We start from the raw sequence: 17816 nt of genomic DNA, 5'->3' as shown, positions 1-17816 counted from the left end.
AAAATATAGTAATCATTACAGTAGTATCAAATTATTACAACGTAGATCCTAGGAGATAAAACAAAGTCTTACAAAGTGCATAGTCACTTGGACTAGCTCACATAATAGAGTTCAAGAAAACATAGCGGAAACAAATCTTCAATGAGCATCCATCATCTTCATGTGCCACAGGCAGACATGTTGGAATTTAGACTCGAGATCCTACTAGTACTCCTCTTCCTAAGAACCTGCACGTTTGAATATGTAGCCCCACGAATAGAGGTCAGTACAATGATGTACTGGCAAATAACACTTATTTGGTGACAAATGTGAAAAGACCAACTACATGATATTTGGCTGGTGGGTTAATTTGCATAAAGCCAATTTTATCCTATATTTATTTTAAAACAAAACAATTTTGAATTCTCGAAAAGGTTTTACACCAAAATGGGCACATGGTTAAATCCACCATGAGCCCCAAGTGGATATGACTCCCAAGTCACCACCACATACCATGGTTAAATCCACCAGGTACGTAGCCCCGGGGTCACTCGACCGGGGTAATCCTTAGGTCACCACCACATACCATGGTGACACCGTCAAGTATGTAGCCATGAGAAAATCCAGTCCTGAGATTGTTTCTAAACAAGTTTTAATCGTTCAAAAAAGGTGATGAGACTATTCCGTACATCCTTGTCTAGAGACTCAAGTTGTTCATAACCGGGGACACGACTAAGATCTTAGTTTTTAATTCTGCAGAGGTTGTGCACTTTCACCTTACGACCCATTCTACCCAGAAAGAAGAATGAGACGAGACCTTTCAGAAGGAGAGAGCAACCATACACGCAAGACTCGTTCCCACCTATAATTATGCTATCAGCCAATGTCTTGCAACAAGTTGAACCCTCGCATCTTACTCAATCAAGACAGAGCCCTTAATATCATAAGGCTGGACTGGAAGTACACTAAATACAGAAGACATAGCAATCTCTTTGTTCCTGGGTGGCAAACCACAAGTGTGCTAACGCTCGGGTCACCACCACACACCATGGTTAAATCCGGCAGGTATGCAGCCCCGAGTAGCCACTCAACATAATCCAAACCACTCCAATTCCACCCAGGTGTTTCATTAAGGTTGTTAATTTTCAAATTTTTAAACACCCACAACCAAGTAATGAAACAACATTGACATTTGATATTGCAAAGCAAAATATAGCATCCTAGCAAGTATCTTGAGAGCGGCTTCACACTACTAGGTTTACTAAGCATAGCATATACACTTCACTTTTGAAAACAAAAACCTATCATGCATACTAGTTGAAAAACACTAAGGCATAATAGAAAAAAATAAGTAGGATTGAATGTCACTTGCTTTGATCAAAGCAACTAGCACACTCACAGCAACCACAAGAGTAACCTTAATCCTCTTCACAATCTAAACAAACAAACAACCTAAAATAAACATAGCATTCTAGATGAACAACCATAGACTTGTATGCATGCATGATATGCACGATTTAATTTCACTCAAATAGTTGATGTGAAAATGTTGCAAGAGTGATTCTTTGATGTTTAGGGGGTTGGTAAGGTTCTCTGAAATAAAAAGTTTTATTGGGTTTTTTCCTAAATAACAAAACTAGTGATTTGCGCAGGACATAAATCACTAATAAATAGCTACTGCAAGTTTTATGTTTTGTAAAAAATCTTAACCTAACATCTCTGGATAGGGTAGAGTAATACAAGGCCATAGCAGTTGGATTCATTCAAAAATAATTTATAGATTTTGAACAATAGGCAAAATACTGGTTTGCGCATAATTTAAAAAGGCAAGTTTGTGCACGTATCAAAGTTGATCAACTCTGTTTCCATGGTGTGCTACATGTTCTAAGAATTTCAGAGACTACAAAAAAATAAAATTTGGACCACCGGATTAATTTACACAATTTTTATAGTGTCAAAGGTTGAATTCTCCGTTTTGAATTATGGTGCACAACTTTCTACAAAATCTATACTGTATTACTGCATAGTTGTATTATACAGATTACAAGCTTTCCAACGATATAAAATTTGCTAAATTTGGATCTATGGTTGATTTTATATGGAGTTTACAAGTTGGACAACAAATCTGCGATTTAAATTTGAGTTTGAAACGAGATTTGACCGATTTGACTGGGGGTGCTGACTGTGCAGGCCACGTGGTGGCTTCCTATTGGTCTATACCTGTTTGGCCGGATCGTTAGTGTGATCCATTGGATCTAATCCTACGGCTTAACGAAAAAGAAAAAAAAAGAAAAAAAAGAAAGGTGAGGAGCTCACCTGCCGGCCGGTGATGGAGGGGATGGCGGAGGTGGCTCGGGGCGGTGGCATCGGCGGCGATTCTGGCAGTCCCCGGCGGAGGCGACAGGCGGACGAGCTCGGCCGCGTCGTGGCCGAGGCGCGGGTAAGGGCAGCACGGCCGAGTGCTGTCTCGAGCGGCCGGGGCGCGGGGCCGAAGGGGCGGCGGCCGGGGCTTGCTCTAGCGAGCTAGGGTGGCGGCAAGTTCGAGAGGGAGAGGTGGGGAAAAAAGTAGAGGATGGTCGGGGCTATCTATAGGGCCAAGAGGGAGGGCAGGGTGCGGGACGGAGTGATGGGGCGAGTTACTCCGGCGACCGTTTTTGGTAACCAGCGAGTTGATGGCTGTTGTGGGTATACTTCATGGGTCATCGACAGTGCCTAGATCCGACAAGCCCGGGTGGCCCACAGACGGTGATGTGGCATGTGGCCCATCGGGTGGCCCAGTTGCTGTTGATAATGAAGGATGAAGTCCATCCCAGGATCGGGAAGCCGGATCCTAACCGACCTTCGGAGGAGGCCAGATCCGTGAAGGCCCATGAGGAACCCGGATCCAGTACGACGTAGATGGAAGGCGGATCCTTGACGTACACGGCAAGACATTGTACCGTAGTTAGGCAACCTGTAATCCGGCTAGGACTCTCCATGTAAACCCTAGATCCGTGCGCCTTTATAAGCCGGATCCCGGGAGCCCTGGAGGCACAACCACAACTCATTGTAACAACGCAAAAGCGCCCAGATAATTCCAGACAAGCAGCAGTAGGCCCTGTCATCGAGCAGGTGTTCCGAAGCTGGGTAAATCGCGTACCACCATCCCGAGGACTCCCCGCCCTATGGCCCCAACTTCTTCTCCCCTTCGTGAGGATCCCTCCTCTGGAGTACCGTCGAATAGGCAACGACAGTTGGCGCCCACCGTGGGGCCAGCGGCGTTTGGAGGCCGGAACCGGGAGGGTTCCGCCATGGGAAGCTACGACGAATCCATCGCTGTGGCGCGCGTCCTTTACGCCGGGAACTTTCCGATCGTCCCCCAGGACGAATGCTGGATTCCGGCTAGGACCAACCCCATCAAGCTCTCCATCGTCCCGATTGGCGGCATTCACATCTTCATCGGCGAGACCGTCGACTCCGACGGGAACGCACTGGTAAGTAACGCTGACGCGACCGCCGCTGAGCAGGACGCAGTCGCGAAGATCCGATCTGAGACGCAGGAACTTCCTAAGGAAGGTTCCGCCTTAGATCTGGAAAAATCAAAACCCACCCAATCCGCCCCTGAGCAGGAAATAAAGGTGGAAGACCAATGCAGATCCGCCTGGGTCTCCCAGGTGTTAGAGAAGCAAAGGTGTCACTTCGTGCACTTCTAGCCCATACCGCAGGAGCCGCCCCTCTAGAAGTCGGAGCTGGCCCCATGCAGGTTGAGGCACCGGAAAATAGCGACGCTCCGGGTGAAGAATCAATCCTGGGCAACATAAGCCCAATTTCCGACGATACCTCCTCCATGGATACTGAAGAGTTCGATCACAAGTTGAAGGAACTCGGAGGCGGTGATCAATCTAAAGTTGAATCCGCCTAGCCTAAGCAGGTCCTCGCAACCTTGGCGGCGCTGGACCAGCGGGAATCAGAAGATGAGCATACTCAATCCGATCCACAGCCATCCAATGCAGGATCTCCGCTATCACGGGAACGACCGCATAAGGAAGTCCTGTCCCCAGAAGAACTGGTGGAGCAGGCAGGCATGGATGCAATCGCACACTCGGATATCCTCAACAAACCTATAACTCCTGAAGATGCAGCAGATGCGGAAGCTCTAGAAGCCAAGAGGCAGGAGATGCTGGCAACAACCAAAAAATTGCCACCACCGCAGTAGCAATGCTGGACGAGAGGAAAGAGGCCGCACACTTCATGGATAATTTTCTCAAGCGAGAACGTCAGGTTGACGAATCACTGGAAAATGTCAAGCAGCTCCGGAAGCACTGGGAAGACAAGATAACCGAGGCTCAACAGGAGGCTGATAGAATCAGGCAAGAAGCTGTAGCTCCCCGCAAGATCACCTTCGCAACTCCCACCGAGCAACAGCCATTCACAACTCCAAAGGATAACATGAAAAAGGCTGCGGAGATATTGAAAAAGAAGGACGAGGAAATTGATATCGACTACGTCCGTACGCTCGTCGCCTCAGCAATGAAGCAGCAGAGCAAGGCAGATACTTCGCGCAGGTTGGAATCCAATCCGGATCTTTGTGTGTCTACTGCGCAGAAGGACGCCCACGATAATCGCCGTCACGATGATGAATCGCGCACCGGATCTTCGGAGCGCAGAAGGAGAACCAGAGAACACCCAAATCCAATCCTTGTGCCATCAAAGATACCTCCGTCAGATCCAAGGAAGGGAAAGGATGCGAGGTACACTGGTAGGGACAAGTACCGGAATCCGTCACCTCCGCCCAACGGATACCCGCGTCCTCCACCCCCTCGCCGCCGTAGTCCAGCCGGAAACACGAGACCCCATGGGCCAGGTGGAATCAACATCCGTGATAACATCATCCCTCAGAGGAACAGGAGCAGAGAGCGAACGCCGGAACCCCGTCGGAGCAGACACGAGGAGCGCGACCCGGAACCGCGCAGAAGCCGGAACGACGAAGGCAGCCAGCACCATGGTGAAGCCGGAGTCAGCATCGGGAAGGGCGAGGAGAATCAGCAGGCGAAAGCAAGAGGTCGCATCGCCCCCCTCGCAGATCTCCCTCCCCACCACCTAGCGGTGGGGGCGGAGGTGGAGGCGGAGGCGGTGGCCGGAGATCTCGCTCTCGCTCAAAATCTCCCCGCAATGGCTCGCGTGATGCGCGGGAACGTCTCAATGAATACATAATTGACTACATCGGCCCAAAGCGCTTTGGCAAGATGATTCGAGAGGAACCAAATCCAAGGATGAACCTCAAGCTACCCGGAAATCTGAAGCATTATGATGGCACCGAAAGGCCGGATACCTGGATCGAGGATTACTACAATGCAGTAACCTTCGCCGGAGGAGCCCCTAACATCGCTTGCCGCATGCTTCAGCTATACCTTGTAGGTCCAGCCCGGATCTGGCTGAGCGACCTCGAGAGGAACTCCATCTTTTGATGGTTCGACCTGAAGACCGCCTTCGAAAATCACTTCAGGGGCACCTACAAGAGACCTGCCACGACAAGCAACCTACAGGCCTGTATCCAGAAGAAGGGTGAAACATCAAGAAACTTTCTCACCCGATGGTTGGCAACCAGGAACGAGTGCAAAAACGTTGATAATCGCACAGCTATGCACGCCTTTATAGGTGGATTGCAGAGGGGAGGACTGCTGCGGCACAAGCTCACTTGCTTTGTCAATGCAAACAAACTGACTATGGATGACATGATCACCATCACCAGCGATCACACTGCCGCCGATGACGATGCAGGCGGAGATCTCGCAGCTACAGCAATTCCCCTGCATCAACAAAAGAAGAACCGTGATAACGGTAACAGCACCGGCAGCAAGCGGAAAAATCCCCCCGATGACCAGAAAAGTGGCGGATCCGAGATGGTCGCCATGGCTTTCCAGCGCGGAGGTCAAGGAGGCGGAAGAGGACGTGGCCGCTGAGGCGGATCTGGCAGGGGCCAGCAGCGTGGTGATGAGGTCACCGCTGCCGAAACCCGCGCTCCCCGAACATACGAGGAGTACAGAGACAGGCCCTGCCTGGCCCATCTGGATCCGGCTACGGGAAAGTCCACTCACACCAACCGCAACTGCAAGTGGGTCAATGATCTCAAATCTGACCCGGAAGCAGGATACAACGAGCCCGGAAGCACCGCCCACGCGGCAAAGGAGGCAAGGGCAAGAACAAGGACAAAGAGGAAGACAGTTTCGAGGCAATGGATGAGGATGATGCTTCGCCGGATCCCAAGGAAGGATCCGCAGCTAAACCTAACCCCTTCGTCAAAAAGAGCGTGGGAGCATACCACACCTTCCTCAGAACCCCAACAGTCCGTGCCAGCAAGTCAGCTCTCCGGATCCTGAACGCCACAGTTCCGGCTGTGCCGTAGTATATCAGGTGGTCGGAAACTCCGTGTACGTTTGACAGGCAGGATCATCCTACTGTTATTCCGAAGGAGTGCTACACCTTGGTTGTAAGTCCTCGCATCGACGGCTATGACTTCTCCAAGTTCCTTATGGATGGCGGAGCCAGCTTGAACATCATGTACCTGGAGACTCTGGAGCGGATGAACCTTACCAAGGAACAACTCAAACACAACACCACTGAATTTCATGGTGTGGTTCCGGGTAAAAAGGCAAATTCCCTTGGCAGCATCAGACTTCCCGTGGCCTTCGGCGATATCAATAACTTTCGCGAAGAAATGATCACGTTTGAGGTCGTGCCCTTCAAGAGCTCCTACCATGTCATCTTCGGCAGGCCCAGCTACCACAAGTTTCACGCAAGAGCGTGCTACATCTACAACAAGCTCAAGATTCCGGGTCCAAAAGGTATGATTACCGTATCCGGAGACTACAAGAAGGCTCACGAGTGCGAGTTGGGCGAAGCCGCCTTCGCAGAGTCTGTGATATCTAGAGAGGAGCTGCAAGTCTACAGAGCCGCGGTGGATCCAAAAGAGATGCACACCACCAAGAAGAAGATCTCCGAAACGAAAACCTCGTTCAAGGCCGCGATAGAGACCAAGAAAATCGACTTCAAGGAAGGAGATACCGCTAAACAAGTCTCGGTCAAAGTCAACATGGACCCCAAATAGGAAGACGCGCTCGTCGAGTTCCTCCGCGCTAACATGGACATCTTCGCATGGCAGCCTTCTGACATGTCCGGAGTACCTAGGGAACTCGTCGAGCACTACCTCAACATAAATCCGGGGGCTAAATCGGTGAAGCAAAGTATGCGACGCTTTGGAGATAAGAAGCGCTGCGCCATAGGAATGGAATTAGCAAAGTTACTAGAGGCAGGTTTTGTAGTAGAAGTTATCCATACTGATTGGGTCGCAAACCCCGTCCTTGTACCCAAAAAGAATTCTGAAATACTAAGAATGTGCATCGATTACTCCGGCTTGAATAAGCATTGTCCGAAGGATCCGCTCCCCTTGCCGCACATTGACTAAGTCATTGATTCGACGGCAGGGGCGGAACTTCTGTGTTTTCTTGACGCATATTCCGGGTATCACCAGATCCGGATGAAGAAGTCCGACCAAAAGGCGACCTCGTTCATCACTCCGTTTGGCACTTACTGCTACGTCACCATGCCTTTTGGTTTGCAAAATGCAGGTGCCACTTACTAACGTACGATGGAGCGGTGCTTGAAGGACCAAATTGGCCGAAACGTACACGCTTATGTTGACGAGGTCATGACCCGGAAAGGATCCGATTTGATCAGCGACCTCACAGAAACCTTTGAGAACCTCCGACGGTACAAGATGATGTTGAATCCGCTGAAGTGCGTCTTTGGCGTTCCAGCCGAAAAACTCCTTGGCTTCATCGTCTCTCACAGGGGCATTGAAGTTAACCCAGAGAAAATCAAGGCAATCCTGTGCATCAAAAGGCCAACTTGTCTCAAAGATGTGGAATGACTAACTGGTTGTGTTGCAGCAATCAGTAGGTTTGTTAGCCGTCTTGGCGAGAAGGGGCTACCTTTGTACAAGCTGCTGAAGAAAACAGACAAATTTGTCTGGGACGATGCAGCAGATGCAACACTTCAAGGGTTGAAGGAAATACTCACCTCCCCACCTATCCTAGCAGCTCCAGAAGAGTCAGAGCCCATGCTCCTTTACCTGGCAGCTTCCAACAGAGTCATCAGTCTCGTCATCATGGTGGAGCGAAAGGAAGAAGGTCACGAGTATGGAGTCCAAAGGTCAGTCTACTACATTAGCGAGGTACTGACGGAATCCAAACAAAGATATCCTACTTTCAAAAGCTAGCCTATGGCGTGTTCCTAGGTAGCAAGAAGCTGAGACACTACTTCCAAGAGCATCCCGTAACAGTCGTGAGCAAGGCTCCGCTGTCTACGATACTTAACAACGCTGACGCAACAGGACGCACAGCAAAATGGGGCATTTAATTATCTGCCTTCGACATCAATTACAAAGCCAGGACTGCGATCAAGTCCCAGATCTTGGCAGATTTTGTTGCAGATTGGACAGAAGCTCCGGATGCAAATCTGGAGCCGGAACCTGAAACATGGGTCATGCACTTCGATGGATACAAGCAGCATCAAGGCTCAGGAGCCGGAGTCACCCTGAAGTCTCCTACTGGAGAAGAACTGCAATATGTTCTGCAGATTCACTTCGAAGCTACAAATAACATGGCAGAATACGAGGCCCTACTACACGGTCTGCGCATCGCTAAGGAAATTGGGATCAAGCACATCATTTGCTGCGGAGATTCCGACCTGGTGGTACAACAAGTAGCTGGAACCTGGAACGCCAGAAACTCCGTCATGGCGGCTTACAGAGACGAAATTGACGAGATCGCCAAATGCTTCCTCGGATACGAAGTCAAGTACGCCAGGAGAGACGATAACACATCGGCTGACATGCTATCCAAGCTCGGATCCGGCAGGAAACCAATTCTGCCTGGTATTTTCCTGGAGCACCTACGGATACCCTCGGTGAAGGGCGCTAACCCGGAAAACCCAGACGTGGCAGTATCTCCGGCTAGGGAAGTGATGGCTATCATTCCGGCCTGGACACAGCCGTTCCTGGACTACCTCATCGATCAAAAGTTGCCAGAGGACGAGGTCCTCGCACGACAGATCATCAGAAGAGCACGATCCAACACAATCGTTGATGGACAACTCTACAAACGAAGCGCAACTGGGATATTTCTCAAATGCGTCTCCAATCAAGATGGCATTGAAATCCTCGGGGAGATCCATGCAGGGGATTGCAGGCATCATGCTGCCCCCAGTTCCCTCGTTGCAAAAGCTTTTTGGCTCGGATTTTACTGGCTCACAGCTAAAGAAGACGCTGACAAGCTGGTAAAAACTTGCCGAGGTTGCCAGTACTGTGCTACTCAACCAAACGCTCCAGCCCAAGAGCTGAAGACCATCCCTATCACCCGGCCGTTTGCGGTGTGGGGGCTAGATATGGTTGGAAAGTTAAAGAAATCATCTCCTGGCGGTCTTGAGTACCTCTTGGTCGTTGTTGACAAGTTCAGTAAGTGGATCGAGGCAAAGCCAGTGAGAAAAGCCGATGGAGCTACGGCACTAAAATTTGTTTGCAGCCTCGTGACGAGATTCGGCATCCAACACATCATAATCACAGACAATGGCACGAACTTCGCACAAGGAGAATTGAAGGATTACTGCTATGACGTAGGGATCCGACTTGACCTTGCATCTGTGGCTCATCCACAATCCAATGGTCGGGTCGAAAGAGCCAACGGCCTCATACTATCTGGAATTAAACCACGCCTTGAAGAACCACTGCGACGTGCAGCTGGAGCTTGGGCTGATGAGTTAGACTATGTTCTGTGGAGTTTACGAACAACCCCTAACAGGTCAACCGGATTTACTCCGTTCTTCCTGGTATACGGATCCGAAGCCGTGCTCCCCTCTGACATCATCCACGATTCACCGCGAGTCTCCGCCTACAATGAAGAAACTGCTGATGAGGCCAGACAGCTATCTATGGACCTGATCGAAGAAGCTCAGAATCTAGCTGACCAACGTTCTACCATCTACGAGCAGAAGCTCCGATGCTATCATAGTCGTCGAGTTCGGAATCGCTCGTTCATGGCCGGAGACTTGGTCCTCCGCCTTCGCCAGGTGAAAGATCATAAGTTGCAATCTCCATTGGAAGGACCCTTTGTCGTTAGCAAAGTGATTCATAACGGATCGTACTATCTTGTCGATTTCCGGGAGCTAAAGGATAGACCTGCTAATTGGTACCGAAAACGCAAGCGAGAGGATCCGGATGACATATACGATGAAACAGAACGTCCCTGGAACATTGCACAGCTACGCCATTTCCACACTTAGCAATTTTTTCGAGTTACATACTCTGTAATAGTTTTACATGATCAATGAAATAAAGCATATGGTTCACTCTCTGAGTCTTTTACCTCCTTTAGTTTTTAATTTTTGGATCGTGTTTGTTTCCCGACTAAAACCGTAGAGCTGGATACTTCCGCCTAGGCGTGTATGAAAGTTGTGATTTTTTCAAAATCGTCCTTTAGGACGTAAGCTTAAGTTTTCTGGCGGAAAAGTTTTCTGTTGCGAACTCATGGATTCCTGGTAGCGATTTCCGGCACCTCGGCTGGGGGCTTGTTTCCGCGGTTATTGACGGATCGCCATTGGGCTTCGTCGCCGCAGGCGAGCGTTTCCGGCTAAAGGTCTTCTGGCTCGCGGAAGGTCAAGTGAGTAAGCCGGAAAATTTGGAAACTAGCACTTGCTTTTTTAACAAACGAAACATGCATTCATAAGTTAAAGGATCGCAGGATAAGTTTCCGCCCCATGCAATTGTTTCGTCCCTAGCTACTTAAAAATATTTAAGTCTAATTACAAACCCACTCCGGGGCCAAAATGATGCTCTTTCATTGTTTTTCAGGATCTACTCGAAGACATGATCATCATCCTCCGAGGCCACGTACGCGGAAGCGTCGCCAGAATCTTCTCCGGAATCTTCGCCGGATTGATCGGCGCTGGAGCCTGAGCCTTCCTCGGCATCTCCGTCTTCTTCTTCGATTTCCTCCTCGGAGAAACCTTTGGGAAGATCGTACTTGTTGTACCAGAACGAGTGATTCACTCGCTCGGCTAGCAACCGATCATACCCTTGGGTCTCCGCGAGGGCGAGACTGACGTTGGTGCCCTTGGGGACTCCGCGCGCGACTTCCGCCAAGTCCATTTCCGGTCAATGAGCTTTGCATGTTGCCAGGGTAAGAGAGGCTACCCCGCGGGCGGAAGATGCTTGCCAGTCTTTGATGAGATCCGGCACCATCCGCATAAGCGTGGTCATGTGATCGATCACGGTGGTTCCAGCTCTCTTCAAGCTCAGGGACTTGGCGATTCCGCGGCAGGCTTCGAAGAGATCGGTGATGGAGTTCCGCGCATCTTCATAAGCTTCCGTCCTGGTGGCAGTCTCCGGGTTCCATTCGAATCCGAGAGTCGCTGTAAAACACAACGGTTAGTTCCCTCCACGGTAAAAGGCAGAGTCAATATGAAGAAAGCCGGAAAACAACAATAGGTCCTTACGGAAGATCAGCTTGTCAATATCATCCGCCTCTTTCTCGGAAGCTTTCGCCTTGGAGACCAGCGTCTTTATCCGCGCATTGCTTTTCTTCAGCTTCTCGTTTAGCTCCGCGATGGCCTGAGCATGTTTCTCCTCGCCCTCTTTTTTCTCCTTTGTCTCCTTTTCGGTGGACTCTTTGAGGAACCCTTGGAGAGAATCATGCTCGGCTTTAAGAACTTCTAGTTCCACGGAAAGCTCGTCGACGGAAGGTTTCTTGGCAAGTTGATCTGCAAGGCGGAAAATATAAGAATAAAGTTAGATCACGTGAAAGAAACCAAGGTTTATCGAACCAGGAGGAGCCAAGAAGCACGTTGAAGGTTGATGGCGGCGAGATGTAGTGCGGCGCAACACCAGGGATTCCGGCGCCAACGTGGAACCTGCACAACACAACCAAAGTACTTTGCCCCAACGAAACAGTGAGGTTGTCAATCTCACCGGCTTGCCGTAACAAAGGATTAACCGTATTGTGTGGAAGATGATTGTTTGCAGAAAACGAGTAGAACAAGTATTGCGATGAGATTGTATTTCAGTAAAGAGAATTGGACCGGGGTCCACAGTTCACTAGAGGTGTCTCTCCCATAAAACAAGCAGCATGTTGGGTGAACAAATTACAGTTGGGCAATTGACAAATAAAGAGAGCATGACAATGCACATACATATTATGATGAGTATAGTGAGATTTAATTGGGCATTACGACAAAGTACATAGACCGCCATCCAACTGCATCTATGCCTAAAAAGTCCACCTTCGAGGTTATCATCCGAACCCCTCCAAGTATTAAGTTGCTAACAACGAGACAATTGCATTAAGTATTGCGCGTAATGTAACTAGTGACTACATCCTTGAACATAGCACTAATGTTTTATCCCTAGTGGCAACGAGCACATCCATAACCTTAGTGGTTCTTGTCACTCCTCCAGATTCACGGAGGCATGAACCCACTATCGAGCATAAATACTCCCTCTTGGAGTTACTAGCATCAACTTGGCCAAAGCATCTACTAATAACGGAAAGCATGCAAGATCATAAACAACACATAGACAAAGTCTTGATAATCAACATAACAAGTATTCTCTATTCATCGGATCCCAACAAACGCAACATATAGAATTACGGATAGATGATCTTGATCATGTTAGGCAGCTCACAAGATCCGACAATGATAGCACAATGGGGAGAAGACAACCATCTAGCTACTGCTATGGACCCATAGTCCAGGGGTAGACTACTCACACATCACACCGGAGGCGACCATGGCGGCGTAGAGTCCTCCGGGAGATGATTCCCCTCTCCGGCGAGGGTGCCGGAGGCGATCTCTAGGATCCCCGAGATGGGATCGGCGGCGGCGGCGTCTCGGAAGGTTTTCCGTATCGTGGCTCTCGGTACTGGGGGTTTCGTCACGGAGACTTTTATAGGCGGAAGGGCAGGTCAAGAGGCGGCACGGGGGCCCCACACCATAGGGCCGCGCGGCCAAGGGGGGGCCGCGCCGCCCTAGGGTTTGGCTCCCCCGTGGCCCCTCTTCGTCTCTCCTTCGGACTTCTGGAAGCTTCGTGGAAAAATAGGCCCCTGGGCTTTGATTTCGTCCAATTCCGAGAATATTTCCTTACTAGGATTTCTGAAACCAAAAACAGCAGAAAACGACAAGCGGCACTTCGGCATCTTGTTAATAGGTTAGTTCCGAGAAAATGCACGAATATGACATAAAGTGTGCATAAAACATGTAGATAACATCAATAATGTGGCATGGAACACAAGAAATTATCGATACGTCGGAGGCGTATCGGCATCCCCAAGCTTAGTTACTGCTCGTCCCGAGCGAGGTAAAACGATAACACGAGATAATTTCCGGAGTGACATGCCATCATAATCTTGATCATACTATTTGTAAAGCATATGTAGTGGATGCAGCGATCAAAACAATATGTATGACATGAGTAAACAAGTGAATCATATAGCAAAGACTTTTCATGAATAGCACTTCAAGACAAGCATCAATAAGTCTTGCATAAGAGTTAACTCATAAAGCAATAATTCAAAGTAAAGGTATTGAAGCAACACAAAAGAAGATTAAGTTTCAGCGGTTGCTTTCAACTTGTAACATGTATATCTCATGGATATTGTCAACATAGAGTAATATAATAAGTGCAATAAGCAAGTATGTAGGAATCAATGCACGAGTTCACACAAGTGTTTGCTTCTTGAGGTGGATAGAAATAGGTGAGCTGACTCAACATTGAAAGTAAAAGAATGGTCCTCATAGAGGAAAAGCATCGATTGCTATATTTGTGCTAGAGCTTTGATTTTGAAAACATGAAACAATTTTGTCAACGGTAGTAATAAAGCATATGCATCATGTAAATTATATCTTATAAGTTGCAAGCCTCATGCATAGTGTACCAATAGTGCCCGCACCTTGTCCTAATTAGCTTGGACTACCTGGATTATCACCGCAATACATATGCTTTAACCAAGTATCACAAAGGGGTACCTCTATGCCGCACTGTACAAAGGTCTAAGGAGAAAGCTCGCATTGGATTTCTCGCTATTGATTATTCTCAACTTAGACATCCATACCGGGACAACATAGACAACAGATAATGGACTCCTCTTTTAATGCTTTAAGCATTCAACAACAATTAATTCTTTTCTCATTAGAGATTTGAGGATATTTGTCCAAAACTGAAACTTCCACCATGGATCATGGCTTTAGTTAGCGGCCCAATGTTCTTCTCTCACAATATGCATGCTCAAACCATTCAACTCGGTGTAGATCGCCCTTACTTCGGACAAGACGAACATGCATAGCAACTCACATGAAATTCAACAACGAGTTGATGGCGTTCCCCGAGTAAACATGGTTATCGCACAACAAGCAACTTAATAAGAGATAAAGTGCATAATTACATATTCAATACCACAATAGTTTTTAAGCTATTTGTCCCATGAGCTATATATTGCAAAGGTGAATGATGGAATTTTAAAGGTAGCACTCAAGCAATTTACTTTGGAATGGCGGGAAAATACCATGTAGTATAGGTAGGTATGGTGGACACAAATGGCATAGTGGTTGGCTCAAGTATTTTGGATGCATGAGAAGTATTCCCTCTCGATACAAGGTTTAGGCTAGCAAGGCTTATTTGAAACAAACACAAGGATGAACCGGTGCAGCAAAACTCACATAAAAGACATATTGAAAACATTATAAGACTCTACACCGTCTTCCTTGTTGTTCAAACTCAATACTAGAAATTATCTAGACCTTAGAAAAACCAAATATGCAAACCAAATTTTAGCATGCTCTATGTATTTCTTCATTAATGGGTGCAAAGCATATGATGCAAGATCTTAAACATGAGCACAACAATTACCAAGTATCACATTACCCAAGACATTATAGCAAATTACTACATGTATCATTTTCCAATTCCAACCATATAACAATTTAACGAAGAAGAAACTTCGCCATGAATACTATGAGTAGAAACCAAGGACATATTTGTCCATATGCTACAGCGGAGCGTGTATCTCTCCCATAAAGTGAATGCTAGGATCCATTTTATTCAAACAAAACAAAAACAAAAACAAACCGACGCTCCAAGAAAAAGCACATAAGATGTGGCCGAATAAAAATATAGTTTCGGGGGAGGAACCTGATAATTTGTTGATGAAGAAGGGGATGCCTTGGGCATCCCCAAGCTTAGACAGCTTGAGTCTTCTTGATATATGCAGGGGTGAACCACCGGGTGCATCCCCAAGCTTAGAGCTTTCACTCTCCTTAATCATGTTGCATCATACTCCTCTCTTGATCCTTGAAAACTTCCTCCACACCAAACTCGAAACAACTCATTAGAGGGTTAGTGCACAATATAAATTGACATATTCAGAGGTGACACAATCATTCTTAACACTTCTGGACATTGCATAATGCTACTGGACATTAGTGGATCAAAGAAATTCATCCAACATAGCGAAAGAGGCAATGCGAAATAAAAGGCAGAATCTGTCAAAACAGAACAGTTCGTATTGACGAATTTTAAAATGGCACCAGACTTGCTCAAACGAAAATGCTCAAATTGAATGAAAGTTGCGTACATATCTGAGGATCATGCTCGTAAATTGGCATAATTTTCTGAGCTACCTACAGGGAGGTGGACCCAGATTCGTGACAGCAAAGAAATCTGAAACTGTGCAGTAATCCAAATCTAGTACTTACTTTTCTATCAACGGCTTAACTTGGCACAACAAAACTCAAAACTAAGATAAGGAGAGGTTGCTACAGTAGTAAACAACTTCCAAGACACAAAATAAAAACAAAGTACTGTAGGTAAAAACATGGGTTGTCTCCCATAAGCGCTTTTCTTTAACGCCTTTCAGCTAGGCGCAGAAAGTGTGTATCAAGTGACATCAAGAGATGAAGCATCAACATCATAATTTGTTCTAATAATAGAATCATAAGGTACCTTTATTCTCTTTATAGGGAAGTGTTCCATACCTTTCTTGAGAGGAAATTGATATTTTATATTACCTTCCCTCATATCAATAATAGCACCAACAGTTCGAAGAAAATGTCTTCCCAATATAATGGGACAAGATGCATTGCATTCAATATCCAAGGCAACAAAATCAACGGGAACAAGATTATTGTTAACGGTAATGCGAACATTATCAACTTTACCCAAAGGTTTCTTTGTAGAATGATCAGCAAGATTAACATCCAAATAACAATTTTTCGGTGGTGGCAAGTCAAGCATATTATAAATTTTCTTAGGCATAACGGAAATACTTGCACCAAGATCACATAAAGCATTACAATCAAAATCTTTAACCTTCATCTTAATGATGGGCTCCCAACCATCTTCTAGCTTTTTAGGAATAGAGGCTTCGCGCTCTAGTTTCTCTTCTCTAGCTTTTATGAGAGCATTTGTAATATGATGCGTGAAAGCCAAATTTATAGCACTAGCATTAGGACTTTTAGCAAGTTTTTGCAAGAACTTTATAACTTCAGAGATGTGGCAATCATCAAAATTCAAACCATTATAATCTAAAGCAATGGGATCATCGTCCCCAATGTTGGAAAAAATTTCAGCGAGCTTTATCACGAGCGGTTTCGAGCAGTTTTAGCAGTTTCGGGCAGTTTTTCGCGCTTTGCATTAGAAGTGGAAACATTGCTAACACCAATTCTTTTATTAGTATGAGTAGGAGGTGCAGCAACATGTGTAGCATTAGCATTACTAGTGGTGGTAATAGTCCAAACTTTAGCTATATTCTTCTCTTTAGCTAGTTTTTCATTTTCTTCTCTATCCCACCTAGCACGCGAGTTCAGCCATTAATCTTATATTCTCATTAATTCTAACTTGAATGGCATTTGCTGTAGTAGTAATTTTATCATCTAAATCCTCAGGTTTAGCAGCCATTTTATTGATTAAAGAAGATTGTGATGCGAGACATGTATGAGATTCGGGTTTCAAGCACTAGCAAGTTTAGTTTGCAACCCCGAGATTTCCCTATTCAGATTTTCAAGTTGATTTCCTATATTCTTCAATAAGATAGATTGCTCATTCATAGTTTTAGTAAACAATTGATTTTGCTTATATTGCGATTGCATAAAGTTTTTAGTGGATCTTTCAATATCTAGCATCCTTCCCTCATATCTACCATAAGTATTACCATTAGCAGGATATGGCCTAGAATTTTGAGCAACTAATGAAGCTAACGGAACATTATTAGGATCAATATTAGTCCTATCATTCACAAGCATAGACATAATAGCATCAATCTTATCATTCAAGGAAGAGGATTCCTCAACAGAATTTACCTTCTTACCTTGTGGAGCTCTTTCCGTGTGCCATTCGGAGTAGTTGATCATCATATTATCAAGAAGCCTTGTTGCTTCACCAAGAGTGATGGACATAAAGGTACCTCCAGCAGCTGAATCCAATAAATTCCGCGAAGAAAAATTTAGTCCTGCATAGAAGGTTTGGATGATCATCCAAGTAGTCGATCCATGGGTTGGGCAATTTTTAACCGAGAGATTTCATTCTTTCCCAAGCTTGAGCAACATGTTCAGTATCTAATTGTTTAAAATTCATTATGCTACTCCTCAAAGATATAATTTTAGCAGGGGGATAATATCTACCAATAAAAGCATCCTTGCATTTAGTCCAGGAATCAATACTATTCTTAGGCGAGAGATAGCAACCAATCTTTAGCTCTTCCTCTTAATGAGAAAGGGAACAATTTTAGTTTAATAATATCACCATCTACATCTTT

This window comes from Lolium rigidum, chromosome 3 (assembly GCF_022539505.1).
Source record: "Lolium rigidum isolate FL_2022 chromosome 3, APGP_CSIRO_Lrig_0.1, whole genome shotgun sequence".
Lineage (NCBI taxonomy): Eukaryota > Viridiplantae > Streptophyta > Magnoliopsida > Poales > Poaceae > Lolium > Lolium rigidum.
Note: the sequence above shows the minus strand (reverse complement) of the source record.